General features: G+C 44.2%; 1 long non-coding RNA gene, 1 other non-coding gene and 1 pseudogene across 2 annotated transcripts; 1 reads left to right on the plus strand and 2 right to left on the minus strand.

Annotated features, from left to right (window-relative positions):
* Positions 1-232, minus strand: part of LOC119308320 — a 9,354-nt pseudogene extending 9,122 nt beyond the window's left edge.
* A 2,454-nt stretch (positions 233-2,686) lies between these two features.
* On the minus strand, positions 2,687-2,773 carry LOC119313254. The gene has a single exon (XR_005151621.1). It is a non-coding gene; the product is annotated as a small nucleolar RNA R24 (small nucleolar RNA).
* A 9,014-nt stretch (positions 2,774-11,787) lies between these two features.
* Positions 11,788-12,610, plus strand: LOC119308321. Its single transcript, XR_005150037.1, has 2 exons — positions 11,788-11,957; positions 12,035-12,610. It is a non-coding gene; the product is annotated as an uncharacterized LOC119308321 (long non-coding RNA).
* Positions 12,611-13,347: the final 737 nt, after the last annotated feature.

The raw sequence follows: 13,347 nt of genomic DNA on the forward strand, positions 1-13,347 counted from the left end.
GAGTCGAGGAGAGAAAACCCAGCCAATGTTACAGCAGATCGATGTGCAGACTTTGTTAGGGACAGTCCCAGTTGTAAAACATAGATATATCTACCTGATGTAATTGCTTGTAACTCCAGAGTGTTAGTAGAGTCGAGGAGAGAAAACCCAGCCAATGTTACAGCAGATCGATGTGCAGACTTTGTTAGGGACGGTCCCAGTTGTAAATCAATCTGGAAGAGATGGAGAGGCGCCGGGAAGCAGAGGGATTTGATGCATCAAAGCAGCCACGGCACCAGAACAAACACAGAAACATCTGTCATTAAGGTCGGCATTGCATACAGAAGTCAGGGCTTCCCTGCCGCCGGTTCCCCGTCCACCACGACCAACACCACCACAGCAGCCAGGCCTCCGAGCTGCGCTACACCCCGGTGCATCATCACAGCAGCCCGCTGTCCGCCGCGGCGTTAGCGTCGACCAGGGGCGGCGGTGCGGCCGATCATGACCGGCGGCTACAGGGAATTTGACCAAACTGGTGGTCCTGGACTCGGGGCAAAGGAGGGAAGGCCGCTGGGGAGATGGAGCCTCCAGGGAGAGGGAGGCGCCCCCGTGGTGGTCGTTGGCGAGAGGGGCTGCCGGGGTGGCGATGCAAAGGGCGACGTCGGCAGCGCTGGAGGGAGTCGCGGTCGGCAGGAGGTGGCGTCGCGCTGGAGCCTCGAGGTCGAGATGGAGTCTCGAGGGAGAGGGAGGCGCACCCGTGGTAGTCGCCGACGAGAGGGGCTGCCGGGGTGGCGGCGCAAAGGGCGACGAACTCGTCCGGATTTGGCGGCTGCGGAGCGAGGACTGGGGCCATGGAGTGGCGGGATATGGGGTCGCGGCGGCGGCGGCCGCGGAGGAAACCCTCGCGTTCTCGGGGTAGAAATTCCAACGACGGGTGAGCCTGGGCAGAACGAAACGTTTTTCTCTGTGACCACTTCAAATAGTACTGCGGCTTAATTATGTAAAACACAGGGATTTATTTATAAATGTTACATGACGGTGAACCCGAAGACCCAATCCGTGCTTTATTATTACTAGGACATATGTCCGTGCGTTGCAACGGGAGAAGAAAATATCACATCCCTTTAATTGCTCTAGTCCATCAACCTCCATCCGAATCATATTTCCACAACCTAAAAAGAGGTTGCATTGTTTAGACGTGTGTGGAGAAAACATATGTTGCAATAAATCAGGATTAACCGGGTCACCGATCTATGCCCAGCTCATAATGAAGACAACATGTCTATGTCTAAAGAGCATAATTAGTACAATAAACAAACCAGTACCAGCAGCTTAAATTGTACCTTCAAATTAAGACCTAGTTTAATCTGATAGGGCAAAAATAATCAGTCAATTCATCAAACATATAGTCAATTTTCTATAAGAAAACATATAATCGTCCACTCAAGATTGAAAAATGCAGTTTGAAGGGACTGCCCAATCTACATAAATCATGTCCATGTTTTGTACATTGCCTAACATTGTCTAACCGTTGGCTTAGGCATAGTCTAACAAAGATTGCAAACTGCTGATAAGTGTTGACATATCGTTGGTTTCTTGACTGAAAAGAAATTTTCAGTCATAGTGATAGCTCCAGCCAACAACCAGAAAAGTAGTTTCATTGGATATACGCGTCCAACAGTCCAAAGAGCGACTCCATAGGAGCAGTATGGAACATCATCATAATGAAATATATCCTATTAGCAACATGAACAAAGAAGAATGGCACACTTAAATGATGGGGAAGAAACATGAAGTGTTTCTTACAGTGTGAAAAACAAATTCTTCCTTAACTGGTGCAAACACATTATTGCCACACTGGGAATAGATTTGTTGCTTTGCAGGCTAAAAATCTCCCTCCGTCCATGTAATAACATCTTATATTATGGTGTACTTTTTTGTTGGTAATAGCACATAGAGCATAATATAGACAACTAAATCAATTTAAAAAATTGGCATGTTTAATCATGTAATATCATGCATCTACACTGAAGAAAGAACAATGTCAATCTTGAAAGGGCACTTATCTTTGATAGAATTCTCATGTTCACCTGCACCGTGAAAAGACTGGAACCACATATAAATGCCATTATCCAGTGAATGATTTATCACATTCTGGATGCTTTGCATCTACGGAAGATAAAAATATTTCAACACAGAGCAAGATAAATAGCACCTAAACCAAAGTAGTAGAGGATACTCGGGTCATTTGCTTTTAGATATTTCATGTTCACTGTTGTTATCTTTGCAACTTGATAGATCTCTTGGATTAAATGAGGAAGCCCACTTGTAATGTCACTGATGTTTAGCTTCTGAAGAAACTCTGGATAACAAACTTAAGTGTGTTTCCCTACTTTAGTAGTCCTCTGATCAGCACCTGACGGATGTTAGATTGCGCATTGACAAAGGTGTGTATGCAGTTTCTCAATCTGGCAAAATATACCACTTAATTTGGAATTTCTACCATGAATAACTACACCAAATTTGCAATTTCAGCAGCTGAGCGATGTTGGCTAAGCCCATTCTTATCGCTGGAAACTTTAACATGAGAATAACTCCATGTTCTTGCGTTGCAACGGGTGAAAGTAATCTAATATGTGCTCACTAACGTGAAAATTGTGTACACAATAATCTAATATATACAACAAAAACAATTTTCTTAATCGGTTGAGCTCAATGCCAAGCGTAAAAAGCATTTCATTGAATAACCAATTGATCCGTTGGTATCCTTATCGCCACGGCTCATCACAACAATACCTTTCGTTACCAATTATAAACAAAGACCAAAACAGATTTCCCAATGACAGAAAAACTTCTTAAATGTTAATAGTACAATCCACAAAACAGTTAAATGTATATAAGAGCAGGTGCACATACAAATGAGTTGCAGCATAGAAACAAGCATAACATGTGCATTCTAACTTTTCAAGTAAGAATTTTTGTTGTGTTAGTACCTGATTCTGGACAGACTTGGCCATCTTGCAGAACTGCTTGCGCGTTAGAGTCTTGTGCAACAGCTTGGCATGGGTGTCCTGCTTCTTGGTCTTGCTCGTGGACAGGACAACAGCCTTCTCCTCTCCCGCTGATGGCTGGACCGCCACGGTCTTGCTGTTTGTTAAGCCTAAAAAACCACATCAGACCACAGCAAGTTAGCGCCTTGTAGAGGAACTAATAAACAGCTTTGAGCCCGCCAAGAACAGTGCAAGTGTGAAGAGCTATGGACCTGAGAACTTGTAGTAGCGGACATTGTAGAGGTTGTTGGGTCCTTGTGAAACTGGACCTTGGCGTTGCTGTTGCCAAACTGCTTGATCAAGAAGCACTTGCTCTTCTTCACAAGCTCCCAGACCAGAGACCTTGGAACGGTAGTGATTTCTCTGCTCTCACCTCTCTCTCGGATGTGCACAGGAGCCCACCCAACGCCATGGCACCCGCAGGAAGCCGCGCCGCCGGGCCTCCACCACATCGCCCCTGCCTCGTTCTCGCCCGATCGGATCACCGCCATCGCGCCAAGTCCGTGGCCAGTCGCCGCCTTTGCCTCTGCTTCGTGCCCCCATGCTCGCTGACTCCTGCCGCGCTGCTCTGCTTCGCTCGCGTCGCCCCGGCCCCCTTCTGCTCCGTCCACGCGAGGTGAAGGAGCGCACGAGCAGCGCCCGGTCCAACCAAGAGGAGGACGAGCAGGGACAAGGTGCGTGAGGGGAAGCTTCGGTGGCTGGGTTTGCCGGCCGGGTGGAGGAGACGAAGGCGATTCACGCGCTCGGCAGCAGAGGAGGTAGAGTTACCCGATGCCATGCCGCGCCCGCCAACCGTCGTGCTCCGAGCTCCGGCCGCCTTCCTTGGAGATCCACTGTCTGAGCGCCACTTCCCACCGGATCCGGCGAGATTCAACAGGTCCTTGACGACCGCGCCACCGCATGCCCTTGCAAGGCCGCCGCCGGTTTAGCCTCTCCTCCACGCCTCTCCTCGCAATTATGGAGGGGTGCGGCCGCGGCGGCGAGATGGCGGAGGTGTGGCGGCGGCGGCGACGGCGCGAGGATGGCGTGGCTTGGGCACGGGTGAGGGATCGAGGAGGTAGATGCATACGGGAGGCCTCTGCGTACGGGTGTTTTGTTTTTTTGTTTTCCAGCGAACCGTTTTTTCTTTTGTGTATGGATAGACTGCGGGTTAACTCCTAAAAAGCACAGGAACCTTTGTTTAAAAACGCCGCGACGGTGAACCCGGAGACCCAATCCGTGCTTTATTATTAGGGAGAGACTAGCAAAAGGGCACGTGCGTTGCAACGGGTTCAAATCAAGCTACTAAGATCATATAATGTATAGCCCACCTTGTTTATTCAAAATCAAATAAAATTGACCACTCGTTGCACTTAACAATTATTCATGCCAATATAATACATTTAGTTGATGGCTTACATGAGACAAGCTTTAGAGACAACAATTTATTCCAAAAATCTTAGTTCAAATTTGGCATTTGAAACTTTCATTATTCATTGCATAAATACAAATTGTGACACTGTTTTGTTTGGGATTTTCATTTTAGACCAACAATACATTAACCATTAAATTAGAAATTGTTCTTCTGAAATTAGTATGACATGTTGACAGCTCCAGCAGAATACATAAACCAATTTAATTTAAATAACACAACAAACAATTACAAAAAACAGGTGGGCTGCTTAGCCATGTAATCTACGATCTGCCTTGAGCTGTACTGCAAATATCTTGTATGCATATCCTGAAACAAAGCATCATCAATAAACTTTAGTATCTTGGATGGAAAATTATGGAGGTATATACAATAAAGTAAGTTCAGTACTGACTTTAGAGCCATTTTCTATAACTGGTAGGCTTAGTAGTCGGTAAGGAACTCCTTTTTTAGTTAGAGAAAAGGTATGTAAAACTCCTAGAGTTAGCGAGTGTTGTCAGCTAGCATCATGGCCATCTTTCCTTGCATCCATCCCTCGAACATGCTACAGTGTAGTACGAAATAAATAAATTTTGATGAACAGAGAGTAAATAATGAGTGAACAAATGTGTTAGGCATAATATATAATCAATCAAAAGCATCATGGTCAATGTAAATGTATGAAACTCTGTCTACACACTTTTCATAGCATTCTCTTTGTATACATTTTGCATACCATTCTCCGTGTCATCCCGTCTCACCTACACTGTTTTGTACCCTGCCAAAATCTTATCCATCAAAATTTATCCCATAACAATATCTAGCCCTTTGTTGTTAAATTGCTAAAAAAATCAACTTGGCTAAGCCCTCAGCGGTGCTGGTATGCATACCAAGAACATGATGGTGCTTGACAACATCCAAAGTCGGCTATTGGGTCGCACAATTGCCTCCGACTCAGAACATAACAAAGATAAGGAGGCCAGCCACGAAGTTTGCGATGGTGGAACCGTGAGCGTGGTGCTCGGGTTGCCCATGGTGAACATACCTCAACATGCAGATATAGAACTATAAATATCCTGATTTGCTCATCGCTATCGTCGACAGTGTCATCAATTATGTGCCAAAGCTAGCAGGTCTCATCTACCACTGCTACAACGGCGACCGCGAGTCCGTGGCTACATGCATACTGCATGGCTAGTAGTCCCGCACTACAATCCATCATGCAGTGCTCACCAACATCAACACATGTGTGAATCGATTAGAGTAGGATCTGGGAGGCGTGATTTACATCCAGAACAAACTCACCGCCACTTAGATCGAAGTTAGTGATTGGAGTTTGGACATTTTTGTTGTTGTGTAGCTGAGGAGAGGAGGATTGCTAGTTGTGTGGAACGAACAGGAATCAGTTTTTTATGTTAATTGTGTAGCCCAAAATCCACAGACATTGAAGTCATGCATGAGCAGCTGAAGGAAACTACTTGTGAGCACCGTGCTGTCATGGGCCATCGGCTAGGGCCATGCCCCGCACTCCTTTGTCTTGGGATCTCCTTCCCCAAAGAGAAGGCCCACCAGATCAGAAACCACTCCTCAGAAGAACTGGTGTCCAGTTGTCGGTCCAGACAAAGGCTTAGGTGGCCAATGACGCTACAACTCCTTTACAAAAATCCATAATCTCGTCGACGACTCCAAAGAAATAGCCACCAAGGATGTTGTGGCCGTCTTCGCCGGCCCATCGCCTCGAGGGACTGGAACAGCTGTCCGTGGCTCGAAGCTCCCCTGCTTGCCGCCACCGATCGCTGTCGTCTGTGCACCACCGCTCTGCCCCCTGCGCCACGTCTTCATCTGAGGCCCTCCAAGCACCACCGCCAAAGTACCCGACCCCTGCATGTCCGCGGCGATTCTGTGCCCAAGACCCACCTCCTATCTTCTTCCTCACGTACGGCAACAGGCCCTCCCAAATATTTCCTCCATTTGGCCGACGAGCTGGGCACTTCCTTGTCCCTTACCTCTGGCCGCCGCCTCCCCTCCTATTTTTATATGTAGGCGTGGTAGGTTGATCTCAACCCGGTCCGTCTCATGTCCTTGACCAACTGCTTTTTCCTATTCGTGTGGAGATCTTTTACGTACCAAAACGCTTCCTCCTGATTAATAATAGGAACGACAGAACACCGGATTAGTAAACGTACGTACCAAAAACTCATGGGTGGAATCCCTCCAGACGGAACAGTTGTGCGTGGTGAGCCACATGATCACATGAATAATACCACCTCGGATGTAGAAAATAATATAGGTGAAAAAAACTGAAAGCGTAAATTCACAGGAAGAAGCGTATTGTGACGGTGAACCCACGGAGTCAATCCGTGCTTTATTATTAGGGAAATATTAGGGAGAAAAAAGATTAGGGGAGACTAGCTCATATGCCCGTGCGTTGCAACGGGAGAGATAATTGATGTGTTCATCAAAATGGTCTCCACAAGAGTGGAGCAATAACGCGGAGAGATGTAGTGTTCTTGCGGGTCATTTTGGCCGGCGAGATCTTTATAGTAGTGGGGTTGGTCGGAGTGGCGGCCACTACCGAACTCATGCCTTTTTTTTGTTCAGTTCCGCCTCCTTGTCGAGGTTGTGGTGACCTCCTGATTTTTCCATAAAAATGCGAGCATATTTTTTGAAAAAAAATGTTAGTCCTGGAAAAAGGCAGGCAAAATTTCGACTAGAAAGATTTTTTGAAATTCACAAACATTTTTTGAAAATAGTAACCATTTTTAAGGCGGAGAAATGATAATTTTTTGAATTTGTGAACAATTTTTGAAAATGGAAACTTGTTTTTAACATTCAAAACCAATTTCAGAAATGTGTTTTTAATCTCGAACATTTTTTGAATTTTTTAACATTTCAATAAAAAGGAGTACTTTTCAATTACCATTATTTAAAAATCTAATTTATTTTAAAATTCCCGAGCAATTTTGGATTTTTTTTAAGAACTGCGAACATTTTTTTTAATTTCGAACACATTTGGAATGAGAATAAGAATTCAAAGTTCCAAATATTTTTGGGAATGGGAACAAATTTTGAAATTCTGAAGATTTAATGAAAATTTGTACAAAAAACGAAATTTTGAAAGAAGAAAAAATAAATTTATGGGAAAAAGGTAAAAATAAATTGGAAGGGAAAAAAGAAAAATAAAAGTAGAAAAAGAACAAAAAAAAAGAAAATGGGCCGGACCAACGTTGGGCTACCTATGCGAAGCTCCAACTATATACCGCCCTCTGCGGCAAATGAGTTCTTCCTGCCGAGTGGGCAGGATATCAGTGGGTGGCTTCTCTGGGCCTTAGCGCTTGCGGGCCCACATAAGAAATTCCAAAATTCTTTTTTTCCTTTTCTAGCACATGGACCACAAAAATTTAGTACCACCTCGGATATAAAAAAAATTCGATGGTGAACGGATGAAATAATTGGAGAAACGCCCCTTGCTTTGTTAGTAGGTATAGATATAGATATAGACTAGCAAAAGAGCCCGTGCGTTGCAACGGGAGAAAAATATATCACATGCCTCTAGCCCAATAGCCCCATGGCTAAAAGGCCCCATAAGGTTGTGCCCTCTATTTCAATACATCACATTACTCATGACAAACAGGAGCAGAACGGGACGAATGGGCAACGAACAATGGAAAAGGAGCAAAAATATTCTCCGACAAAATTTCATAGTGTTCCGAGAAAAATGCAAAGCTAGTATGTAATTTCACAGAAATGCCACTTCTAGAATGCATAAAAAACATAATCCGGCCAATCATTTTATAATGATATGTTCACACACTTAAGTTGTGCTATTACTGCCTTGTGTTTCAATTGGTAACTAAAAAAATTAATGATGTCGGGTGTTGTTTGAGGATGAAAATTGTTGTCTCTCATACTCTTAATCAACTCAAACACTCTGATATGTAAATTCAGGTATATACATTTAGCTTGTACTACAAAAAAAGTAAAGCTAGAAACCTAGCAAGTACTATATTTTTCAAGGACCAAAAACTTGAAAGAGGAATAACAGAGAAAAAATGAAGAACATCTGGAAGCACTACATGCATTTGTGAGTCCAAGCATAGTATCTGCAAGAAATTATTTAGAAAATAAACATGCCTCAAAAATTTAGAGACCTCATGACAGGTGGACTGATGCCCAATATATCTTTAGATAAACAATGAGCATGTTTCTCCCTACGGTGGTGGGTAGCTCAAAGGACGGAACGTTCAAATATGTGAAAGAAAGTGCCAAGGGTAAGGTTACTGGATGGAAAGGACAGGGTTTGTCAAAGAAAGCGCGGGAGGTGTTGGTTAAATCTGGCCTCCAATCAACCCCAACTTTTACCATGAGCTGCTTCCAACTCACCAAGAAATTGTGCGGGAACCTGACTTCTATCTCTTCGAACTTTTGGTAGGGTGAAGCAAACGGGGAAAAGAAGGTTCATTGGATAGCATGGAAGAAAATGTGCATGAGCAAGCAAGATGGAGGAATGGGTTTTAGGGATATGGAGGCTTTCAATCAGGCTCTACTAGCAAAACAAGCATGGAGGTTGCTGCACTCATCGGCTTCACTTTGTGCCAATGTGTTGAAGGCTAGATACTACCCAAACGGATCTATTCTCAATGCTACCTGCCCGAGTGGAGGTTCGTATACGTTCAGAAGCATTCTATATGGCAGGGATCTGTTGATGGATGGACTGGTATGGCGAGTGGGTGATGGTACAAGTATTCGTATTCATCATGATAATTGGATACCAAGACAAGGTCATCTTCGGCCACTGGGCCAGGTGTATGTTCATGGAGTAACGAGAGTTTGCGATCTGCTGAATGATGACGGAGACGCGTGGGATCGCGCCAAGCTGGATGTAATGTTTTCCCCAGATGATGTGCAAAACATACTCCAGATCACCATCGGAGGCCATGGTATGGCGGATATCCCCGCCTGGAACTTTACAAATAATGGGCAGTTCACTGTCCGTTCGGCCTATCACCTCTGCATGGAAAAGAGGCGAGCAAGAACCGGACAGCCGGGCTCTTCGTCGTCTGTTGCGAAGCACCAGGGGTGGATGGCGTTGTGGGGTGTCAATGCACCTGGCAAAGCGATTATACATGTTTGGAGAATGATGAAGAACGGATTGGCCGTAGGGGCAGAGCTTCTGCGGCGACACATCAAAGCCGGGGTGTTCTGCCCGGCTTGTGGGCGAGAGGAATCATTGTATCACCGGTTCTGGTCTTGCGAGCACTCGGTGTTATTTTGGAAAGAGTTGGGCTCGGTGTTGGGAGTGAGGGTGGCGATCCCACCTGTCCAGATGTGCTCCCAGAGTCGACTCACGGACTAGTTGTTACAGTGGCTGACAGAGGCGGACGAGGATTCGAAGTCTTTGTTGATACAGGGCCTTTACGCGTTGTGGCTTGCTAGAAATGACACGCGGAATGGAAGAAGGATTGAAGATCTGGCACAGTTGGCGACGCGAGTCAAGAGACTGATAGAGGAGTGGAGGGCAGGCCATGAGGCCCCGGTTCCGACAGTGAAGCAAGTCATCAAAGAACGATGGAAACCACCCGACAGTGGCTGGATGAAAGCTAATGTAGATGGGGCCATGGTCAAGGAAGGAACGGGAGGGGGAGCCGGTGTTATCTTTAGGGACGAAGACGGCGCATTCCGAGGGGCGGCGTCCCATTTTCTTCCAGATTGTCCAAAAGCTGAGACGGCCGAGATACTGGCGTGTCGAAAAGCGGTGCAGTTGGCGATCCAACGAGGTATTCAGAAACTGCATTTGGAGACGGACTCACAGGTGGTAGCCAAGATGATTGGAGAAAAGGGACGCAACTTATCGCCGGTGGGACAAATAGTAGAAGAGGTGAAGAATTTGATCCGAACTAGGGAGAAGTTCAAGATCACTTGGGTCAGGAGGACGGCTAATGGGGCAGCCCATATACTTGCTAAGCTAGATCTTAATAATCGTACTTCAGTTTTTTGGGACTTAGATCCCCCAATTTGTATTCTCAGTACTGTTTCTGACGAGATTCCTACGTTGAGTTAATAAAGAAGTTTTGAAGTTCAAAAAAAAAACAATGAGCATGTTTCCCCAGGTAGTCTGATGAACTGAAGCAAATTATCCGCAAGGAATAGAAAAGAAAATTAGTAGATCATCCAAGGAACAAATGGGCAAACAATAATATAATCTTGAAAAGAAACACTAATTTCAGTAAATTTTACCACGGAACAATTGCAGTTCTCTGTCACTTCTTTCCTTGTACCCAAAATAATTCTAAAAATACCATACCGCAAATTACAAAAATTCCACAGACCTCATGAAAGGTAACCTGATGTACTTTATTCCCGGTATAGTGTTTCTACTTAGCCTAATAGGGGCAGTGCCATTCAAAAAACTAACAAATCAAATCAATCAAATGCAAGATATTTGTTCACTGTAACTATTCCGCAAGATTGTGCTCAAATATAAGATATTTAGAGGAGCACAACTATAGTACTGTGCGAAATTTAGAAATCAGCATGTGTGCGCAAGTGCAACTCAATTGCATACCAGTTTCGTGATGGCAACTAAATCTGAAATCCAAAAGCTTAAGTAACCTCAAAATTGAAATACCGCATCCTTGCAGCTATGTTTCCACTGAAAAATTGACTTCTTGCTAATGGAGCAACCCAACCCAACAATTAGTCGTAACATAATAAAAATACTGCAATGATACATTCTTGTTGGTAAGAAACATAATTTCAGTGCAAGAGATAAATTATTTGTTTCACCGTGCTAGAGATAAATTCTTTGTTCCACCGAAATGACATAATTTTTATGTTCGGGAAACTTGGATGTTTTGGTAAGATCCTTGTGCAAGTGAACCGATACACTGATAAGACATTGATATTCTAAGTGAATAAGTAAAACATATATAACTACAAAATGGTACCAGATAAAAGAAACTGACAATGCAATGAAGATAATAACAAAGAAAGAAACTCCAAACATAATCAACCAGCAAAAAACATTTAAAATAAATTTTGCAAAGCCCTTCGCATTTGTTTTTGTTTTGTGCTAAATAGTAGGTCTGGACCGGTCGGCGGACAGCCCGGATGACAAAATATGTCCAAATGCATAAAAACATGGTCTGTCTAGGACACATCTAGATGTGACATAGTTAACCTGATGTCCACTATGTTTGTGGTCTATTTTTTTTCTCAGTTTTTTGTTTTTGTTTTTTGTTGTTGCGGTATTTGTGAAAGTTTAGATGTGACATCCTTAAAAAACTAAAAAACATCTATATGTGAATTTAACAAACTGTAAAAACAATACGTGTCAACGCTAGGCTCGAGCGACCGGCACGTAACCCATCTCCCTTATCTCCTACCTCTGTCATGGTCTCACCCATCCCGGCTTGTCTCCTGCAAGCTGATCCGCACCCGTCGGGGCCCTGAGGCTACCTCCCGGTGCTGCCTCTTCCAACTGCGCCGGGCCACCCTGAAAAGCTTCGCTCCGCCATTGCCTCACTGGATATACGCAGGTCAGGTTGCCTCTCTCCCCGGCTTTCTCCCTTCTTCTCTCTCTAATCTCGTTCTCTGTCTCGCACGTTTTCTCCAGGGAGCCCGCCATGCCTCTCCGTCTTCGTCCGCCGCGCCGAGACCGCCTCCTGCTGCCGGGAGCCTGCTCTGGAGCCGCCGCCACTGAAGGCCGGCCGACGGCGAGCAAGGCCGGCCAACGCGCGCGGGTCCCTTCATTGGCTCCAGCAAGCTCGTCGGCGGCGGGGACCATAAGATCCCTGTGCCAGCAGCCTCGGATCTGGCCCGATTCGTACGTCCACGACCTCCGCGACCTGCGCATGCCCCTTGGTCCGGCCTAGATCCCGCGCCGCTTCGTCTGTTCGTGTTGACCCCGAGGAGTCGTATCTTCGGCAGACCACCACCAGTGGCTTCATCCCTGTATCTTCAGATGGGCTCTCTTCTCTTTGATTTGTTCTTGTCCCTCATTTCCTTCTTGATTTGTTTCCTTCTTGATTTTGGAGACCGTTTGTTGATTTTCTAGGGCGTACGTATATGAACTGGTAAGATCAGATGTAAAGTAGCGAGGTGGGATTATTTGATGGAAGAAAGATTCTCAACTCAGAGCTAGGTCTTTTTTTTTTTGAGAAAAAGAGATGCAGGCCGGCAATGTACAAAACTTGAGCGCAAAGAACAAACAAACGATGGGCTAGAAGGCATGCAGCGGCAAAGAACATATGGGCTGCTTCGTTTGTAGGCTCAACAATTAGGATGTAAATTCACGGGAAACCGAAAATTACCTAAGCAAAAAATTAGTACCACCTCGAATATGGGTTTTTCCGAAACTGAAAGCGTAAACTTACGGAAAGAAGCGTATTGTGACGGTGAACCCGAAGACCCAATCTGTGCTTTATTATTAAAAAATAATTATTATTATTATTATTATTATTATTATTATTATTATTATTATTATTATTATTATTATTATTAGGGAGAGATATAGATATATAGATTTCTATTTTGCCTCAAATTTTATAAAGCAGATAACTTTTATTAAATATGGAACTTGGTCCATAAACCACAATGCAATTTTAGGCTCTGCCACAAAAAGTTTGGGGTTTAAATAAAATAGTTAGTAATTTTTATAATTTTGAAATGCATTTATTTAAAATTTGGCTGCTGTTTTAATTATTTTAGGGTACTTAAGTACTTTATAAAAAAAGTTGATTTCACCTTGACAATTACTCATTAATTACATGTAATGCAATGAACTTTTTTATTTTACTGTTTGAAGAAATATATTACTTGACTTTACTTTAAATTTGAATTTGGCTTTGATTTTAACAAGTGGCAATTTGGCTTAGTTAAGTAATGATGACATGGCATCATTAGTGTGGAGTTACTGTAGCATGACAC

The sequence above is a fragment of the Triticum dicoccoides genome, chromosome 5B, assembly GCF_002162155.2.
Source record: "Triticum dicoccoides isolate Atlit2015 ecotype Zavitan chromosome 5B, WEW_v2.0, whole genome shotgun sequence".
In the NCBI taxonomy this organism is placed as follows: Eukaryota; Viridiplantae; Streptophyta; class Magnoliopsida; order Poales; family Poaceae; genus Triticum; species Triticum dicoccoides.